Genomic DNA, 20,378 nt, shown 5'->3' with positions numbered 1-20,378 from the left:
AACATCAAGAAATAGGGCAGACAATATATCACACTTGCTAGGGCTTCAGCTTTCATCATTAAAAGCTGTACCATGTTTTATTATTTTGGCTGATCACATCATTGAATATACCAATATAAGGTTGGATTCTGAAATGGAGGTCTGTGTAGAGATGAATCTGAAAGCATACCCACGTGGGATTTGTGTTTACTCGTTTGTCCTCCCTATAGGACAGCTCTTTACCTGAGGGTTGGGGGTGTAGAGGAAGGAAAGAAACAGATGCTCCTATCCCTAAAGGAACTGAGGAAACGTGCAAGCATCAAGAGCCAGGCACACCAGTGTGATCATGAACCTACTTTCCCAGAAGCATCTTGCTAAATATCTGCATCTTGTGTTGTAACAGTGACATGGCCCGGCAAGTGTTGAAAGCAGCAGCCTGTTTGCCTTCCCATCTCACTGTAACATACTTGTCTCTGCCTTCCAGGGAGGCCAAGTAGCTTTTGCCCCAGTTGATGCTGCAGACATAGTGACTTGCAGTGTTTTGGGGTGGCATCCACACTGAGACCACTGAGTAGAGAGGTCTGGCCTGAAGAGTTGTTAACAAAACTGCTAAGACGTTCCAGGTACTGTCAATGCTAAACCACTCTGAGTAGTGATAAGGAAATGGGAAATGAACCAAGTAGCAGCCTACCATTTTTAAAATAACATGTGTTGTTGATTCCTTGGAAGCTATGCATGCTTCAAGAATTAACGGCTTGTTCTGGGTTTGGTTGTGCTTGTTGTTTGACCTATAGTGCAGACAGGTCTACTGCTTCTGTAACTGTTTGCCTGAACTGTGCTTCATCACAATCCAATGCAATGCCTTTCCTCATTCTTGTTTGCCCCTAAAACCTTAAGAATAATATGCAACATAAGTGCCTGTGGCTATGGGGCACACTGAATTAACAGTGGGCACATATACTGCTCCTACTGTGAGTGTACAAACATGGACTCGAGGCAGAGGATGGACTTCTGTGCTCCAGCTGGGTAAAGAAGCTGTCATTTGATTTCCTTAACACAGAGCAAGTTGAATAAAGGTGTCGTATAAAGTTTTGTTGTCTTCTTCCAAATACCCACTCCTCTTGTTGGGATTTTGCACTGGGTTTCCTTAAGCTGGGTCTTAAAGTGTTCATGTATCGCCTTGCTCACTAAGCAGAAGGCATTGGTGGAGAGTGTGTGTATTTAATGTAAGCATTATGATTTTAACAATGTGTGGGAAATTCATGTAGTGAACAATAATGCACCATACCAAAAAGTTATTTAGGATTTGAATGTGGTGGAACAAAAGAACAAGAAAATGCAAAGGGTCAAATTGCCAGCTGGTGCAAACTGGCAGTGTATACCGCATGAAAGTATCAGCCAGAGCTCTAGACGGTTTGACTGTGAATCCTTTCCCTTCTGGACTTCGTACAATAAGTTGTGCTGTCCTTCTGCTTGTTGTTGAGCCACTTGGGCTGGTGAAACAGCAAGTATGCTTGCAAAGAAGACAGGGAGGAAAGCTGACTCCCCTCAACTTTGCAAAGATATTTATGGGGCCTTCTTTATGCAATTTAAATGTAAAAATGACTTGGACCCATTTTGATTTTCTTTTCAGATCACTATTAAATAGCTTTTCTAGGAAAAAGGTTGAATGTGGAAATAAGTTGTCCCAGTAGGGAAAGTGTTTCCATCTATGCATTTTCAGGTTAGTGTTTAAAACACATTATTTTTTATTTAATAAATGAAAGTTATGAAGTACTAAACAACAATGATAAAATCAAAGGTGATCCAGTCCATGGACAATTCTCTTACTTATGCAGCTTTTATGGAGCTATGGTAGATATAGAAATGCTATTGTGACTGAAATTATACCTCATACAATTTGCATTTTTTGCAGTTCTTTCACAGGCAGCCTGAACTTAAATGTGTCTTTTTTTAAGGACTAAATAAAAGTAAAGTAAAAACAATTAATGCATCCTGACCTTCAGAAGTGCCTTCCAGCCCTTTAAACAAAATGCAGGTTCAGTACATGCCTGCCGATTAGTTTTAGTTAATTGAAAATTATAGGATTGACCCAAGAGGAAAATTTTGTTTGCACTCCAATCACTTTTACAAATTAAGGAAAATTACCACAATTTTGTTTAGCTAAGGTTTCACACTGAGTTCACGAAATTAGCTCAGCCATCCCAACAAAGTCAGCACTTTGTTAGTGAGCACTAGAAAAAAACTAATAGTCTATGGTGTGTACAAACGAAGCATAGAAAAGCTATGATGCTTTAGAGAACTAGGCCAAGTGTTTTTAATTAGGATTATTGGTTCATTGTAAGTTTTGAAGAACAATCAAACTAGCAGATTAGCTGTTTCTTTTAAAGCTAGAATTTCTTGCCATTCATTTTTCCCATGAGAACTTGTTTTAACTCCCACATAGCACTATTTTTTTCTTTTTTCTTTTTCTTTCCTTTTTTTTTTTTTAACAAGGCCTGCAGGAAATGGACCAATTGGAAGTTGGGATACAGTAACATTCCCCAGCATCACTCCAGCCGATGGGAGTTTTTCACAATGTTCTTCAGTGAACTCAGTGTTCTGGAACATATTACAAAACCACAGAGGCCAAATGTTTTCTCAGAGGAGTTTGGCCTCTGTTTTTGGCCGAAAACATTTCAGCATCACTTGCTGCTTATTTACCCTGCTATTAGGAACAAGAAAATGGGAAAGAAAAAAAAGGGAAAAGACAAAAGAGAAAAAAAAAAGAGAGAGAGTGTGTGAGAGAAAGAGAGAGAAAAGGACCTGGGGTTTGTGGGCGGTGCAGGAGTTGATCAAGCGTAGTTTCCTTTCTGGTGAGAATGTCCCTGCTCGTTAATGGTCCCATTTTGTGGTCAGGTCTCATTTAGAAGAAATTATTTTTAATCAGTGTTCAACAAAATATCCCCTCAAGCCACCTGGCTGTAAACTGTTTTTTTCTTACTGTTAAGTACTTAAGTTCTCAGAAGAAAATACCCAGTGACCCATTAATTTTAGCCTTTTTTTCCCCTTTAACTGCAAATAACTTAGTAACATGATCTCTAAGTAGTCCATGTGCCATCTAGGAATCAAGGTCACATATATACAGAGAAATCCTGGCTTTTTCAAGTATTTTTTTGAAAGAAATAAACCAGTGTCAACCCTGTGCTTACAAGGAAGCATAGCTTTTTTATTTCCCATCTGCAAAGCAAGCTAATAGCATGCACTTACAGAGCAATTATTTCTTAAATTTTGATCTTTGACATTCCTTAGAGAATGTTACTAGAAATATAAAAGTATGAACACATCTTATATGTATGTTCACATTGGAATTGTATTGAAAGTTCATACTGCAGACAGAAGTACCCAAACCAGCGAAGCATCATGCTGGTCAGTGTTTTCCTGTGGTACCCTTCATCTGTAAATCTCTTCAGGTACTGAAGAGCACTGAACAAATTCAGCTTCACATCACAACTTATGAATCAGGTATGTGTCACTACCAGTATTTTAGAAGCAGGGAAAGCAAGTGAAACTAAGAAGCCATTATGTATACAAATCCATATGTGGTTTGCCAAGGTGACTCAGGGCATATATGGTTGAATTAAATAAGGGATGAGAATTGGCACAAATTTGTGATACCTAGTCAGGCCTTTGAGCTTTTTTTTTTTGCTTTTTTTTTTTTTTTCTATCATTGCTTGTTTGTTTGTTTGTTTTATTTAAAAGCACAAATTAAATAAAAAAATGCATTACGGACAGCATGATTTTCACAGATGAATTTTACTATGAATGGTGGTACTAGACCATGAGATTTGAGTGGAACTGTAAGTGTGTATGTGAAAGGAGCATTATCTCACCATGTATTGGAAAGGACATATGGAATGTCCAAAAAATGCATTATGCTTCTACCACCTGCTCCATGTAAGGTTTTGTGCTTTGGTTCCAAAACCAGAGCAGAGGATTACATAGCAGACAGAAGTTCATAACTTTGTCACTAAGTTATGAACATGGGATTAATTCAGATTCTTGTCTGTGTACTACCCACAAATACTGACTTTTATTATTATTATTATTATTATTATTATTATTATTATTATTATTATTATTATTATTATTATTTTATAAAATTGGTTATGTGCTTGAATACCAGTTGGAATTTAGGGACTGTTTTCCTTTGTATATTAGTCTTGCAGGGAGGCTGTGGACAAAACCATTTGTGTGCTGACAACGTGTCCAGAGAGGCAGGCAAGTCTCCCTGCAGTTCCTTTGAGGTTTCTTATAAACTCTGGGATATGGTATGACTCTGATCAGGGGGATGTAGGATCAGCATGGTCTCTGTCAAACAGGGCTTGCTGTGCAGTGTGATTAAACCAGATGCTGAGTGCTGATCCTCCAGAACAGAACAGAATAGTTCAGTAGGAAGGGACGATCATTTAGTCCAACTGCAGTAATTGTGATGAAGGCAGAGTAGGTCAGAGTGGAGCACTGGGAAGGCTGGTCATGTTTGCATTATACTTTTGGACCATTGTGTATAGAGTGGTGTAGAAATGCTAGCATTGTGAAGGTCAGGGTCTTTGCAGAATTTCTGGGAAACTGCATCTTTCTCTGAAATGTCATAGGGCTTCTCAGAGAACTTGTCATTCCCCTAGTTGCTACAAAGAAGAAACAGCCTCATGTGGAAAAATCCCTGCTCAATCCTCATTTCACCCTTTACTTACTTCCAAAAACAGTTGCATCTGTGTACAAACAGGAAGAGCCTTGCAGATCACAGATGGTTTGAGTGACATTTTCAAGATCCTCATTTTTAGGTAGCTTCAAGTTTACTTTTATCTCTTTAAAGGATTTAATTTACAGAAGTGTAGGGTTAATTGTTAATGAGAATCGTTCCCTTCTCGTTTCTTAAGTCAAATACCTCCAAAAGTAAGAGACTAAAAACTACTCATCACCATTTGAATTTTCATTCTGTGGCTGTAGAAGCAGAGATGTAAGTCTTCTTCACAGCTCTGCTCAGAATTGGAACCACTTATCCCTAAAGTTTCCAGCCTGGTAAATTTCAGCGATCCCTTTGCAAAGAATAATTTCTGCTTTCAAGAAGGCAACAATGACTGTGCAAGCTTGAAAAGATACATAATCAATTAAGCAATCAGATTTCAGAATGGAGAGTTCTGGAGTTTGTAGAACCAAAGGAAAAAAAAAAGTGATAAGAGACAGACTGGCTGTCAAGAGATTCCTGTAGCCCCTCTGGAGCCTTGCTTGATCCCTCTGGGCTAGAGCTTGACCCTTATACCAGCTAACCTTGGCCATAGCTGTATATCTGCTAGTTCCTGAGAAATGTTAAAACCTAGTGACAGTTATTCTCAACATCAGTATTACACAAGCTCATTAGTTTTACAATGGCTTATTCATGTGTGTTTATTATTAAAACATGAACACTGAAATAGCTGATTAGTATAAATGAGGAGAGAAGGACACCATCAACAGAACAATAAAAATAAAATAAAATAAAATAAAATAAAGACAGCATCTCAGATGCTCTTGTGTTTTATCTTGGTGTGTTTATAAAATGCTTCACCCTCAAATATATGATGATCATTAATCTGAAAAGAAATATTGAACACATCACTTCTCCAAAAGAGTGACCAGCTTTGAGATCTGCTATCTAGCAAATGAATGCCATTTGGTCTTAACAGCAGTTTTTATCTGCCTTTCACTAGTAAATATTTATAGGTGTGGCAGAATGAAAACTTTCGGGCAGCTCAAAGTTAGTCAGCCGCCAAGTACTACAGAAGAACAGAATAAAATCCCTCAATTCAAATCAATGTATGATGTTTAAAATAAGAGCTGGTGTCTTGTCTTTCCTCATAGCATCATGCAGGTAAAATACAGATGGGAAAACAGGTGAGGGATTGGTGCACTCACACCAGTGGTCTGCTCTTGGGCGTTACCTGCCCTGGAAAAAGGAAGTTTCCTTCAGGAAATCTATTTGAGTTTAAGCTTAAACCTGGCCCTTTCTGAGATCCAGTCCATTAACTTAGCTACTCTGCTGAGTCAATGTTAATACCTTGCCTGCCTGGACTCTCTGGAAATTTTTTGTGCGGATAAGCTAATAAATGGTTGCAGCTGTCTTGGAGCAAGCTATCCTATATGAAATAATATAGGAATCCTTGTTATTTAGTGGTGGGGTTGGATGTCGCTACGAAGGTGGTTGTTTTGGTGTTTGTTAGGACTTGCACAGTAAAGTGTGGATAGTTATCAGGGTTGAATATTAGGAATATTATTAGGAAGGTTTGTTGGTTTGGTTTGCAGAAATTCAGGAATGGAAGCTGGGAGGAATCAGAATTGATTGCGGGGAAAAGGGTGTTATCAGACAGTGAGGAGGTGGCAGAGGTAGACTGGAAAATCCCTTTTGTATGCTAATAGGAACACAGAACCTTTATATCTTTAGTATTTCGTAAACACTGGCAGCACCATAACACACTGCAAGAAACAATCACTAAAAGTGTGCAGTGTACCTGTAGGACAGCTGCAAAATGGAAGCAATTACAGCAACCGTCAGAATAAAGCTGGCTGTGAAGGAAACATATTATTTTGCATATTTTATGTATACACTTTCCAAGAAATATGACCTTTATTTTCTAGTTAGAGGGAAGTGCAATCAGAGTCTACAGACCAAAGGGTAGCTGGATCATTAAAAAGAATATTTTCTCTGATATTAGAAGTCTAAATGGGCACTAGTCCTTATTCACAACCTTGGCTTTTTCTGTCTGCCCTGAGTTAATAAGTGATAAGGCCAAAAGAGAAATAAATCACTGAAGTCCCTGTCCAAAGAAAACATATTGACTACAGCCAAGCAAATAACAGCCCATAACCAATGGTCCCATTCATCATTCATGTAATAGGGATATAAAGTATTCTCTACCTATGAAACCATAGAGTAGGAAAAAGCCTGATAAGCCCCCAATCTAAGCTATGTGATTTGATTATTAAAGGACATGAACTGTTTGTCACATACCTTTAATCTTTAAGATGTGTTGCCATTTCTAAACTATAAATTTGTGGTAAAGGATTAGAAAGCTATTAACGATAAAGGTATAAACTAGACTTTATAAGGATTCCTGCAATTGTCATGCAACCCTGTAGACCCTTGGAACCTTAACCTATTGAATATGATATAACGTAGTTATCTGACCTTCAAAGCCAATAAACCATGTTTTGCTTTTCAAGTTCCAGACTTATTCCATGATAAATTAACCCTCTGGCTTCTCAAAAATAAGCCTTGTAAATTCTTTTCTTTATCCCCACACCAAAACCTTTAAATTTTCATGCCTTTGCTTCAAAACTCTCTTATTCCATGCTAAAATTGTTAATCTTTTTTTATTCTCCTTTTAGCTCATGTCAGTTGATAAGATATTATTCCCTCTTTTAAAAAAATGGCCAATAAAACAGAGAGCTGAGATGAATTTCTAAAAAGCCTCAATTGTGTTCTTTTTCTACAGGCGGCTTCACTGTCTTGTTTCTTAATGTATGGATATTCAGATTAGACAAATGCCACAGAAATGGGTAGCTAATAATAGCAACAGTGGCTACTCTAGTTACTTTAATGTGTTTTGATCCTGTGCCCTGGAAAGGGGGACAAGGCACTATCTTTTGGTGGACCAAAAAGCCAGGTCCTCAGCTACTCGTTGCCAATGAAATGTTTCACAGACTGTTAGCTGGGAATTCTGGCAATCTTGTGGGTATATATTTACCTATCTCATCCTTCCTGTGCTTCTCATGGGGTGCAGCAGCTTTTGATTTCTGCCTGGAACCGTGTGCAGGATTTATTGTGTGTTGTTGAGAAATGGCTAAACTGTGGGCCAGGTTGTCAGAGGTGCCTGAGCGCACAGCATGCTGGCTCTGGGGAGGACGTCAGGATGTGAATTTAGTGCACAACCACCTGCGGCACACTCTTGCACAGCGCTGCCTGTGAAACAGCCCCCTTTAAACTGTGCTTAATCCTTTGACGTGCTTGTTAGTGGGGGTTCGTTTTGCTTAGGCATTTTCTTACACTGGTGAACGCTGTACAGCTGACTGTGGCAGTGTGGCGTGGAACTGTTGTTCCCCAGAGGCAGGAATTGGGCAGCCTTGCTTGCTTTGAGCTTTGTACTAGCATCCCTACCCAGCCAGTAATGCTTATCTAGCCTGGTTAAATCTTGCTGACAGCAGTGACTGCAGAGTAGATGTGCCCCAATACAGCCCATGTCTACAGATTCTGGCTTTTTTGTTAATATACAGATAAAAGGAAAATCTTGTACTTGCAGCCTTTCATCTCAGTGGATGCAAGACCAATTTATTGCATGGAGTGTGAAGTTCTTTGTACTTTTCTGCTATCTTGCAAGAACTCACACAGGCTCTTCTGCTTAGTTATGAAGATATCAAGTGTATAAGTGATGTGGTCTGCCGTGGTGTCTGGATAGAGATGCTGAAACAGTTTTGTCCCAGAATGACTAGGCTCAATCCTGGCAGCTTCTCAGCCCTGTCGGAAATACTGCAGAGTTCCCTCCTGGTATAGGTTGTAATGTCCATTTTTACTTTACTTAAAGTCAGTTTGAATACTTCTGTGTGTAACATTGCAGTTTACAGTGCAGACATGCCCTTGTAGGCACTGGTAGCTGGAGAGATGTTGTATTGCTGACACCACAGGAGCCAACAGAGAGATAGAGAGAAAAAAAAAAACACAACTCAGAAAGGAAGGGAATTGTAACCATGGTGTTTTAAATGATCTGATACATTTGGAAATAGTTTACGTTTATTTCATGATAATGGTTGACTAATGTCTTACATAAAATAGAATTTTGTTAAAGATTCAAACTGCACAGAAGTTTCAACAATCTTAACAAACTTCCTTAGAACCTTCTGGCAGACCTCTATCATCACCCAGTTACTGCTCATGCTAAAGACGAACATGGCGGGGTTAGTACTGTCTTCCCTATTGCATTTCTTTTTTTTTTTTTTTTTTTTTTTTTTTAATTCTTCCATCCGTTTCCCCTTCAAAAAATCTCAAGTTCCATTGTTTGAGGTAAAAGTATAACTGTATAACCTTCACTGAAAGGGTTTTTGCTATTGGTCTGCTCTGAGCTCTGCAGTTACTACAGAAGTATAAAACCATCAATACTTTGTCCTGCCAACCAAGTATATGCAGATCTTTTATTCCACAAGGTAGGACAGAAGTTATTTAGTGTCTTACTGCACAAACATGGTAGCATGATGTAAATTGGACTGTGGTTTTGCAGCGCATCAGGTATTCTGAATGAACTTGTTTCGTACTTACTACTAAGTATAAGACAGTTCATAGCAGTTTATACCTCAAGGAAGTAAGTGTGAAACATCTGTTAGGTATTGCATTAAAGAGCCTGGATTTGGACAGTTACCCTCATAGAGCTACAGCATAGTTTGCACTAAGGTATTTGCATGGCCATACTGACTGTTACCTCATCTTTCAGTATCTTCTCTGCTTTCCCTCCTCTCCCCTCCCTCCCAAATGTAATTTTTCACCTTTTTCCTGTTGGCATAAATTGTGGTTAACATTTTGCATTGAGTGGCGGACTTGAACTGCTCTTGCGTAGCACCAGGTGTTAGCATTGGTGGTTAACAAGAGGAAACCCCATTCCCAGCAGACAGAGGGTTAATTAAAAAAAAGCAGAGAGAAAACCCACAAAACCAACAAGTAATGGTATTTTCTGAGTCCTCGTGGAACAAAATGCACATGGAAATTAAGATGTTGTAACAGTTGTCTAGTGAAAATACATGTTCGTTAAAACAGAAAGTGGCATCAACCTCTCAATTTTGAATCAGTGAAAATTGCAGAGGAAAACCTGTGATGTCTATTAACAATTGTGCAATTTGCTGTCACTTTTTAAGACTGTGACATATTCTGTGGTGATCTTTGTCCATTTTCAATGTGGTGAGGTCCTCTTTTATATCATCTGCATAGAGTTAGAAATCTAGTGAGGTTTAGTGACCCTCTCTTGGGAGCTCTGGGGGACAAACCCCTGACTGTCTCAGACACCATCTTAGCACTGGGCGAATCTCTATCAGGAAACTCCTCTCTGCTGTCAGACTGTAGATGGGCACTAAACAAGTGCTCAAACATTCACTTGGATGTCTAAAGCTGGGTGAGAAGATTTGCTCCCTCCATGATCCCATGTGCTAGGTGCTGTGTAGGAATGTGACTGCTGCCCCAAGTATTATAATCCCATGGTAGTTTCTGAAATACATGTGCTTATTCTCCACTCCCCCCTTGATTATATCCCATTCCTCGCTTTCTGTGGGGCGCTTTCTATAGAGGGCTAAAAATCATCAAATAAAAACATATAATTTTTATGCTCAGGCAGTCCTAGCAGCAAGCTTGTATTTGTAAAAATGAAAGGCAAGTTTTCACTGTTAGAAATAAGCATGAATACATGTTGAAAGGTCACTTCTGCAAGGGAAATATTTTTTTTGAAAGGTAGATCTTTGACTAGTTTTGCCACTCCAAAAAAAAATTCTCCCCAAAGTTCACAGGCATGTTGTGCACAGCTACTAGAAATAACAGTTACATTGCTGTTCCTAAAAATAAGTCTTCAAGTAGCCCTCATATTGAAAAACAGTAATATTTTCTCTGCCTGTTTTTAATTTTGCTGTAGTTTTGGTTCCCTTAAATCTTGCATTGAAATGTGCATGCCATTTATTTAAAAGGAAGAGAGTGAAACATGCGTCGCCTATTTACCTTAGGTTGTATTTTCCCTTGGTAGTTTTGTCAGTTCAGGCTGTTATTGATAGAGGGGCTCTCAGGGCCAGGTACAAGTCTGGCAGGTCAGGGACAGAAACAAGAACCTGCACTAAGTATCTTTTATTCTGGAATAAAAAATTTAGTTCAGATTTCTCCAAAACAAGGCCAGTCTGCACATGGTTTCTTTACCAAAACTGTTCATCCTTGCATTGCTCGCAAGTTCTGTTAAACAGACAAATGAACCTGCTTTAAATTGGGGCCTAAGGGAAAGGATGGAAATTACCCCCTCCCCTCTCCAATTTCCCCCTTCAGACTTTTTTTTTTCCACAGATGTTCATGCTGATTAGAGCTGGGAAATAGGGGTATTTTTGAGGACTGTGAATGTTCATTTGGTTTTTGGCAATGATTTTCCTCTAGTTTCCCTGTAGTGTTTTGCTCCCTGTGAGTCTTTGAACAAGTGAGTTAGCTGAGGCAGTTCGTTTTAAGAAAAACAGAGTGTATTATGGAAAGTGAACTTTGTGTATGTCTGGAAAAAAGGGATGTAAAACTTACTGTCGGTTATTAGGAAACAAAATATTTATGACACAAAACCAACAAACACACAGGTGAGGTAATGCCCTCTCTGAACATAGGCTATAAATGGATAATTTAAATTGGAAATGTGTAACAATCAACTCTTCAAAGCTCTATCCATAAGGGTAAGGTTAATCAGAAAAACTATTTGACAAATACAGCTAACTAGTTCACTGGAGAAAAATGTCTCTGGACAGTTACTGAGTAGGAATGATTTGTTATGAATTATTTGTCACAGTGGAGTACTGACGCCCATGTCCAAAGGAGCTACTGGACCTGCTTTTTCGGATGTCTGAGATGGTATGCCTAATTAGACCATATAGATATGAGCAGAAATCAACACAATTTACAGCGTAAAATCCCAGAGATGTTTTTTCCCTTTTAAAATTTTTAAAGTGTTATAAAACATTGAATGAAGATTACTCTACCTCCCACTGTTCTGTCTTATAATTCTGCAGTAAATGTGAGTGTAGAAATTGCAGCTGTTACATAGGGAACAGCCAGAATCCTGCGCTACAGTCTGTGAGTGGCTGGCCAGGCACACTGAGCACTGGAGTTGAGCAGAATTCCTCCAACTTCAGTGGGAATCTGCATTATCCTTTTGTATTACAAAATTGCGGTCCTTGGGATCACCCAAAATTATCATTACTTTCTGTGCAGCACCGTAATACTTAGCCTGCATGTTCTATGGACTAATGTACACAATTTTACAATAACTATGTAATTAACTCACTTTGCTACTCCCCTCTCCAGGGAAACTCATGCTTCTATTAATGCTATTAGGAAGGTCCTATGCATAGAACAAAGAAAGTGGTGCAGCAGATGAGTTAACATGATTTGATTTGCAGATGCTTTAAACACTTAGCAGGAGACAGCTACGGAAGCTAATTAAATCACTCTAAGGTGCACAGGATTATCTGCTTTGTAAGAAACAATTTTAGTGAATTATGGTTGCCCTTTAGCTGAGGGAAAGTAAAAAGCATGTTTGTTTGGAATTAAATTTCCCACGCAATGTTCCCATCAGACCTCTCTTTCCACCCTATTTCTAAAATAGTGTACTTTTGTAGCTAATATTTTCTAGGAACGTGAATTTTTCGTTTTGTAAGAGTGGCGCTGCTTCGAACTTTCTTACGTAAAAATTTTCCTACTTAGCTATTGATTAGGATCTGCCTTTAAGCAGTGTCTTGAGTAAAAAATCGTGTTGGTACATTCACTACCTCTCAGATACTGCATCTTATTTAGTGTACCGGAATTCCCAGTTTAAAGTAATCACAAAATTTATGGAGAAACGGATAAAAAAGGTTGTAAAATATCGATTTGGGGAAAATAATAACACAACTCATCTATAATAAGAAGAAAAATGAAGCAATAATTCAGGGGTATTGAACGGCTTGCTGCTGGAAGTATTGATCTGGTCCTTTAGTGTGCAACATCGCACCTAACATTGCAGTGGAAGAACAGACTGCATTCCCCTGCTCATTATTTCACAGACACTATCGCCTTCTTACACAAGTCCCACAGAACCAGGATTGCCAGCAGGGAAAGAGAGGAACCCCCCCAAATAACCACAAACCTATAACATCTTAATGTCACAGTATCCTGCTGTAACAATGTGCAGACATTGTCCTACCATGTTTCTCTTATCTTACAACAATCCTGTAGCGTGGCTCTTGATCTGTTTTCTACATCACATTTATTTCCTATGCTCTGTATAATTGGGACCTCTGCGCTGTCTTTTTTGATAGCATGTAATCAGAAATGATGTAATTGAGGAAATATCCACTTTCCTTAAATATTGATTTTCAGGATCTATGTATAAAAGTTCCTAATCATATTGTAGTGCTTCCTTACTGTGGCAATAAACAAACATTCAAAAAAAGTTAGCAAAGGCCAGTGGAATTTTAGAATAAATGCCCCAACATTTCCACAGCATTAAACTCCATCATGCAGCGTTGCATTTCTGTTTATCTGCTGATATCTGCAAAGCTATTACACTTGATTGTTTGGCAAAAATAAATTAGCAGCAAGAATTTTATAATGAGCACAGATAATATTTACCTATGTAAAATAATAAGAAATTGTGCAAAGTAAAAAAATAGTTCACTTCTGGAACGGGGCAACATTCTATCACTTCTGAAGACAAATGTGCTTGGGTTTGCAAGTTTTGTCCTTTTTTCCCTTTAATTCATGAGGAGGTGGAAGAGTGAAATGGACAGTTCTGATCAAGGAATGGGGGGAAGTGAGGAAATATGGAAGGAGGAAAATAATTTATGGCTGATTTGGAGGCTGAAGGAAATTGCTTTATGTAAGATCATGCAGTAAGACTGTTGAACCATTGATACCAAAGCGAGCACAGGTTACGGTGGTCATAGCATCTCACCACACACCACTCACTTGGGCACAACTTCTTTCTCCATCAGCGTGTACTTCCCTGGGCAGGGAGTGAGAGTGCTGAGGAGTGAGCAGTGGCTGCAGCCCTGGGAGGCTTTCAGTCCTTTCATTTGCATGCTTGCAGGTCTGTGCTGGCTCAGGAAGGAGAAAACATGCAATTGTTTTTGTAACCTAAATAACATTTCTAGTCTAGAAACCCCGGGGGAAAAATCATTGTCAAGCTGGCAGGTTGTGATGGCATGATGATAAATGACTGAGGTGTGCGTTCTGGCTCTGCGGGGACATGCGGGGTGAAGAAAACCCTCTTCTCTTAAACTCTTTGCATTTGCAGTCAGGAAGGGACAATTGCAATCTGAAGACATGCTCTTGCTGAGCGCTAGCCTCTGGAAAGAAGTAGGACCACATGTTTCTACCCACTGAAAGAATTATTTTTTTGAGGGTCAAGGTGTTTGCAGTGTAGCATCCATTTAAACCAAGGCAATACTTGTGTGGTTATTTTTTTCTCTCTTTACTGATTACAGCTGTAGGACAGACAAAAACTGCATATTATGGCTAACACAGGAAATGAATATGACACAGGGTGTCAATAGAGCAGTTATGCAGTTTTGTGGCTGCACACATATTTTTTTAGAAAACAGTTTGAGATTTGCGCTGTTATTGTCCAGTGGAAGTTTTCTAATGAAAAAATTTCCTAGGGATTTCTGTAATAAAGTGTAAAGCTGCATGAAATTCATCACAGTTATTTTCTCAGATTTCTGCAGTAATTCTCTAATAACTTTTATCCCTCTAGATTTCTCAAATTTGTTAAATTGAATTTTTATGGACGGTTGTTTCTTTTTCTTTCTTTTTTTTTTTTCCAAAGCACTATTTTTTTTTTCTCAAGGAAAATTGATTTTTTTTCACACATTCTTTCAGAACAAAAATTTTTTTGCACTAAAATTCCTTAATAGGTCTATTTTGTTTATTTACTACTTCTTTTCAAAAGTTCTGCACACTTTTCAACATTATAAAGAAAACTGATAGTCTTCATACTTGTGTACATCATTGAGTGATTTTCAGTGTTATTATGGTTAAAACCAATATCAATCAATTATTATCCTTTAAGTTTCAAAAACATGTTAACATAGAAGCAGCTAAATAACACAGTGAAAGTTGAGGAAACTCCTTAGGTCACTTAAGAGCCCTATTAAATTAGGAATTTAAATGTCAAGCTTTGCAAAATTCCTAGGGATTATACTAAGAATTGCAGTACCGAGAGTCCTTACAACTAGTCTTGACTGCCTGACTTCAAATGTTTGCCGGACTTTCCATCTTGTATTTTGATCTCCACTGACCCATTTCATAGCCTTGCTGGCTGATGGGCTTGGTTGGGCCTGGGTTGTCTCCCTGTATGTCCTGATCTCAGCCTGCTTGCTCCTGTGCTGGCAGCACTGGCAGGATTCCCTCTGAATGTCTGCTTTATGCTGCTGTTACCTGCTCCAGGGCATCTTCCAGCTCCTCTAAAACCTCTGTTGGAACATTGTTGCTGAAGGAAAGCTGGGTAGCCTTTAATTTGATTTAGGATCCTAATATATGTATTGTAATTATAGGTATGGGTAAAGTAGGTAAAACCACGCACTAATTCAAGTTCTACATACCTCTTGGGCAAAATAAATATTGGCTGTCTTCTGTTGGCTTAGATTTTTCCCCTTGTTTTGTTAGTTCCATGTAAGTATTTATCCAGGCTTTTTTAATATGGTCTGAATAGGGATGCTTTGCACAGCACTTTGGCAATTGCTGGTACCTTCTGAGAGAGCAAGATAGTTATGTACACAGCATTTTCTTATTAGAAGATTTACTGTAACACGTGTATGCAGCTTGATTTCTTTTAAGCTCCAGTCTGGTAAAACAGAGGGATAAAGGCTAGAGCAATTGCATTACCTTGTTAAATTGCTCAGAGGATATTTAGATAAAGAATTACGTGTTGCTTTTCTTAGTACAGTTGCCTTTTTTTCACAGTCATCTTTTCAGCATTTCGTATTTTGTTATCCTGATGATGCTGAAAAACAAAGAAACAAACTCGTCTCTGTAATTTATTTCAAAGACCATACCATCTCTTTCTATTTTCTTGTTAAAAACAAATTGTGTGCAATTTGTTGGAAATTGAAACCATGTTTTTCACTTGACTTTCCAAAATAAAAATTTATGAGGAAAAAGGAGCAATAAAGCAGTTACAATCTGGTCATCTATAATTATCTCTGTGGTTGAAGTAGTTCCACATTTGAAGAGAGTGATACCAAAAGATTATCAAGCCTGTGTCATTAGAAAAAATTTCACTTCTCTTTTATTATTTCAGGCCACAAGAACTGCTGAAACCAGTATTGTACACTTGGAAATTATATTGGTGAAAAAAAAGAAATTGGGTTATCTATTAAAAATAAAAAAGGAAGCTTTTATTATAACTGAGAAACACAGAACAATATTTATCTTCTTTACTTATTCATTTTAGAATATTTGTGTTACAATACATTTAACAATTCGTGCTCTTTAAGCTAATCTAACAGAATTCGTTGTCAAAAAGCTTAATTTTCCTCTATTTCTAGGTATGTATTTCACATCATTCTTTTCTTTTTGCTGTTGTATTTCCCTCCACTATATTGCTTGCTCTCTGAGAACAATGGAAATGACAGTCCAGCACCAGAAATCTCAACTGCTCCAGCTCTAGAATGTTAGTGGCACTTGCTTTAGTTTTCTCATCTTGCCGTTTTTGTCTCTGAATTAAAATCAAGCCAAATGATGGATGCCCATTACAATCAATTGTTTCAGACAAGCCACCAAAAGTATTGTAGGATTCATTTACATTTAATCAAATTACACTTTATTTGCAATTCAAGGAAATGAGAACTCTGAAGTAAATCAAATATTTCCTCTCCAAGGGCCCCGTTCAGCAGAAAATATCCACAGCCTTCCAAACTGGTGCCTCAATGTATGTAGCAAAGCTTCCAGCGGGAGGAGAGCTTGTGCTAACAAACCATTTATTGCAGTGTCTTTTCAACATTTTTCAGAGTTGTGGACACCTAAATATTTTCCAGTGGAAATTCAAACCCTCGAGCAATTAATTGTTCAGTAGACTTAAGCTTGCTGACAATAGACTAATATCTCTCTTGATTCCCTTTCATGGACCACCAAGAAGCGCTTGCAGAATATCTGGGATCTTGAGAGTTTGTACACTGCAGATTGAAGAATACTGATTTTCTGTCATAGATCCTGCTATTTTAACATGAAATTAGTGATGGTGTCTAAATGTCATTTTTCTGGGCTGTTACATGTCTCCAAAGATTTCAAATTAAGAGTGTAAATACACTTAAAAACCTCAAATAAGATAAATTCTACTTGAAGACACTAATACAATGTTGGGTGGATACTCATCTGTACTCATTGGCTTAAGGTGTAGTTAGAACACTTGATTTGCTTTGGAATGGAAGGAAATCCTTGATTCACAGCTCCTTTCCTATGCAGTTTGCTACTGAAAAATTGTTCCTAGTAGGTGACTCTTTTAACATTGTCCAGCAAGCACAGAGTAACAGAACTTTGAATCTTGTCCCTTGTGATTGTTCATGTCGTTAGCCAGCTAAAACCTGAATAATAACAGGATCTCTGTATTGGCTGAAGTTACTACTGACCACCTACCAGGCACTGCAAACTGTAGATCCATAACAGCTCCATAAGATCCATAACAGATCCATAAGTATCTTGTCCTCCAACTGCAGAAAGACTTTTTTTTCTTTGCCTTTTTTTTTTTTTCTCTCAGACTTTCAGTATGATTTTGACTCTGTTACTTAGAGTCAGAACTTCAATTATATTTAGAGTCCTAAAAGTTCATTTGGTGCCTACTGAGAATTTCTAAGTAGGTCGGCAGAGGTGACTAAATTTTATGGCTTTATGGCTGTTTGTTCCTCAACTCCAAAATGGAGACCCAATGCAGGACTGCTGTAAATTACAGGGGATGTATGATGTCAAACAATCTGGAAAGAGCTCTGATTATAAGGCAAAAAATATTGCTGAGGGGTTATTTCACTTTTGCTATTGAAAATTACATCAACATCTTGACTGCTATATCTACACTGGGGTAATGCCCTGAAATTTAGAGGCACCACAGTCATAATCTGATTGAAATACTAAGGTTTTACTGCTTAAAAAAAAAATCTGACCCAATCATGTAATGTGTTCTTTAATCCAGTGGGATTGAAGAGCCTAACCAATAATAAATAATGTTTTGTATGCTTAACAGTTATATGTAATAAAAGTCAAACTTCAATAATTTTTTGAGAGTACTTGAAACTGAGTTCTGCCATCCAATACTTGCACCAGCCTTTGGTGGGTTGGTGTCCATCATACACGATTAGCTGAAGTAAGATGAATGTTGCCTGTGGAATAGTATGGTATGTCACAGTACAACGAGCCTTAAAACATAGTTGGATTAGTCCCATCTCTCCCCTTCCAGTAATTTCATTTCTAAATATTTGAATGTTGAAAAAGATTTTTTTTTGATCCAGTTTTGTTCTAGGGGAACAGGAGATGGTATATTTGGTTTCCTTTTACATGTGTTTCATTACATATTTTATTTTATACTTGTGACAAACTAACAAAACAGTAGTTTTTGAAGGGCTCTCTGTCACGCTGCTGGTGTGGGCAGACTGCAGAAGGAAAGGGAACGAAGGGGAATGACAGGTCTGAGTCGTCTTGAATTGAGCAGGAGAATCCTGTGGGAATTTGTTGCCTCTCTTTTCTTGCTCATTCACTTTTGTTTTGTGTGACAAAGTTTGGCAGAAAAATGTGACATTATATTTTCATTTGCTGCTTGGAAGAAAGCATCTACCAGTTTGCAAGTCCACATCTAAGTATAACATTTCTGTGTCGTTCTCAGTTTTATCTATCTCAAGCTAGGATGCATCTGCTCCATTGGTAATCTACCTCTTGCTACAGTACAGGTCAGAGGAAGGATTGTCCTCTTTCTGAGCCACTGTACACATGCATATGTAGGATATTATTGTGTTATTTTGTGTTATTGGAATTATATGCTAGGAGATGCAGATAACACATTTTTGGCCACATGACCACTTGTACACACACGCGCATACGCATAACATTTTTCTGTGGCTTCCATTAAGAGAAGACTGTTAGACCTGTTTTAAGTAAAATTAAAAAAAAAAAAAAAAACACAAATCTTTAATTTTTTAAGACTATCAATTATGCTAGCATATTAGGGTTTAATTTGACACTGTACATTTTCAGTGTCCATTTTTAATCAATCACCTACACTTAGATTCATTTTGGATAATTATCTTTGCCACTGAACGTGTGTCATGTGCTCGCTTAGAGACCACACAGGACGGAAAATTCAATAGCAATGAAGTAATAAACTCCACTGGTGGGCTTCTCCTTTCTGGAGAGGCATCGAAGGTGTGGTCCACATCCCCCAGCCGTCCCCAGGCTCTGCAAGGATAGGCACTGCCAGCCCGGTGATATAAGTGTGTCAACACTGTCTTTTCAGTACAAAGCCAAAGAGTTTTGTTCAGAAGTCCAATGCATTGAACAGAACACATTTTTCACATTTTTGCAATTTCTTCAGTGCTTAGAGCCAGTTTCTGATAGCCTTGGTGGCTGCTTTGCACTGTAGCAAGTTGCATTTTGGGCCAAAAAAGAGGTAGCTCCTTTTAAAGTGTGCAAAGCTGGGAGGCAGCACGGGAAGCCATTCCTTCCTGTCTCTGTCCCTGCGTCCTCCTTGGTGAGCTGAGGTGTCCTTACAGCAAGTGGTCAGATACCCAGATGATGGGCTTGGCATGCATGCGAGTCACGGGGGAGGAAGAGAAAGCTTCCCTCTTGAGTTACATAGCTGCAGCACAGGAGAGCAGCAAGCAGAGATGCCCTGGCTGGTTATGACAGAGCTGGTTTGGAGCAGGAGCAGCAGCATTAGTGCATTGATCTGCACAGACTAATTAACTCTGGCAGCCAGGTGCTTAATACTTTGCTCACTCGGGGCCTTAGTGAGTTTGTCCGTTTAAGCGCATTCTTGCATACTGCTGATGGACCCAGGAATATATTTATATATATTGTTTACTGCCTGGAAAGCTACAAATCAGTTACTGATAAGTATGCCACTTCCAGCAAGATTAATGTCAAACTCCTCCTTTTAGACCAGCAATTTGCAAATTGCTAAATTAGATTTTAACATTCAGATATTCTTTTTCATGTCACACTTGCAGTATCTTTGTTTTTATCACCTGATGGTACTGTTTGTGTCAGTATTGGACTTTAAGGCATATTAATATGATACACATTGGTGGCAATTTTTTATAATGATGACAGTTTTCATGAAACCCACTAGAAACAAATAGTTTCCAAACAATAATGTAATCCATTATTGTGAGGTTTGGGTTTTGTTTTGAATTGCATGGAAGTTATTATTATTTTTTTTTTTACACAAGAAAATGGGTGATACCATGTCACTCTGAAGGTATTTTATTGATAACTTCAGAGCTGAGATATGATTTTTCCTATAGGCTGCCAATGATGCATAGAAAATTAAGACATAAACAGACATAAATGCATGATTTTAAACCTCTGTGGTCATTTATGGTTATTGGTGGTATCTTTATATCTTCTACTCTATTTTCTGATCATCTTGCAG

At 38.3% G+C, this 20,378-nt stretch overlaps 1 protein-coding gene across 18 annotated transcripts in view; it reads left to right on the top strand.

Annotated features, from left to right (window-relative positions):
- Positions 1–20,378, top strand: part of EBF1 (EBF transcription factor 1) — a 312,571-nt gene that overhangs the window by 208,455 nt on the left and 83,738 nt on the right. The window lies entirely within an intron of this gene.

The sequence above is a fragment of the Cygnus olor genome, chromosome 14, assembly GCF_009769625.2.
Source record: "Cygnus olor isolate bCygOlo1 chromosome 14, bCygOlo1.pri.v2, whole genome shotgun sequence".
NCBI classification, from domain to species: Eukaryota; Metazoa; Chordata; class Aves; order Anseriformes; family Anatidae; genus Cygnus; species Cygnus olor.
The sequence above is the reverse complement of the archived record's forward strand: the minus strand, read 5'-3'. Positions and strand labels throughout refer to the sequence as shown.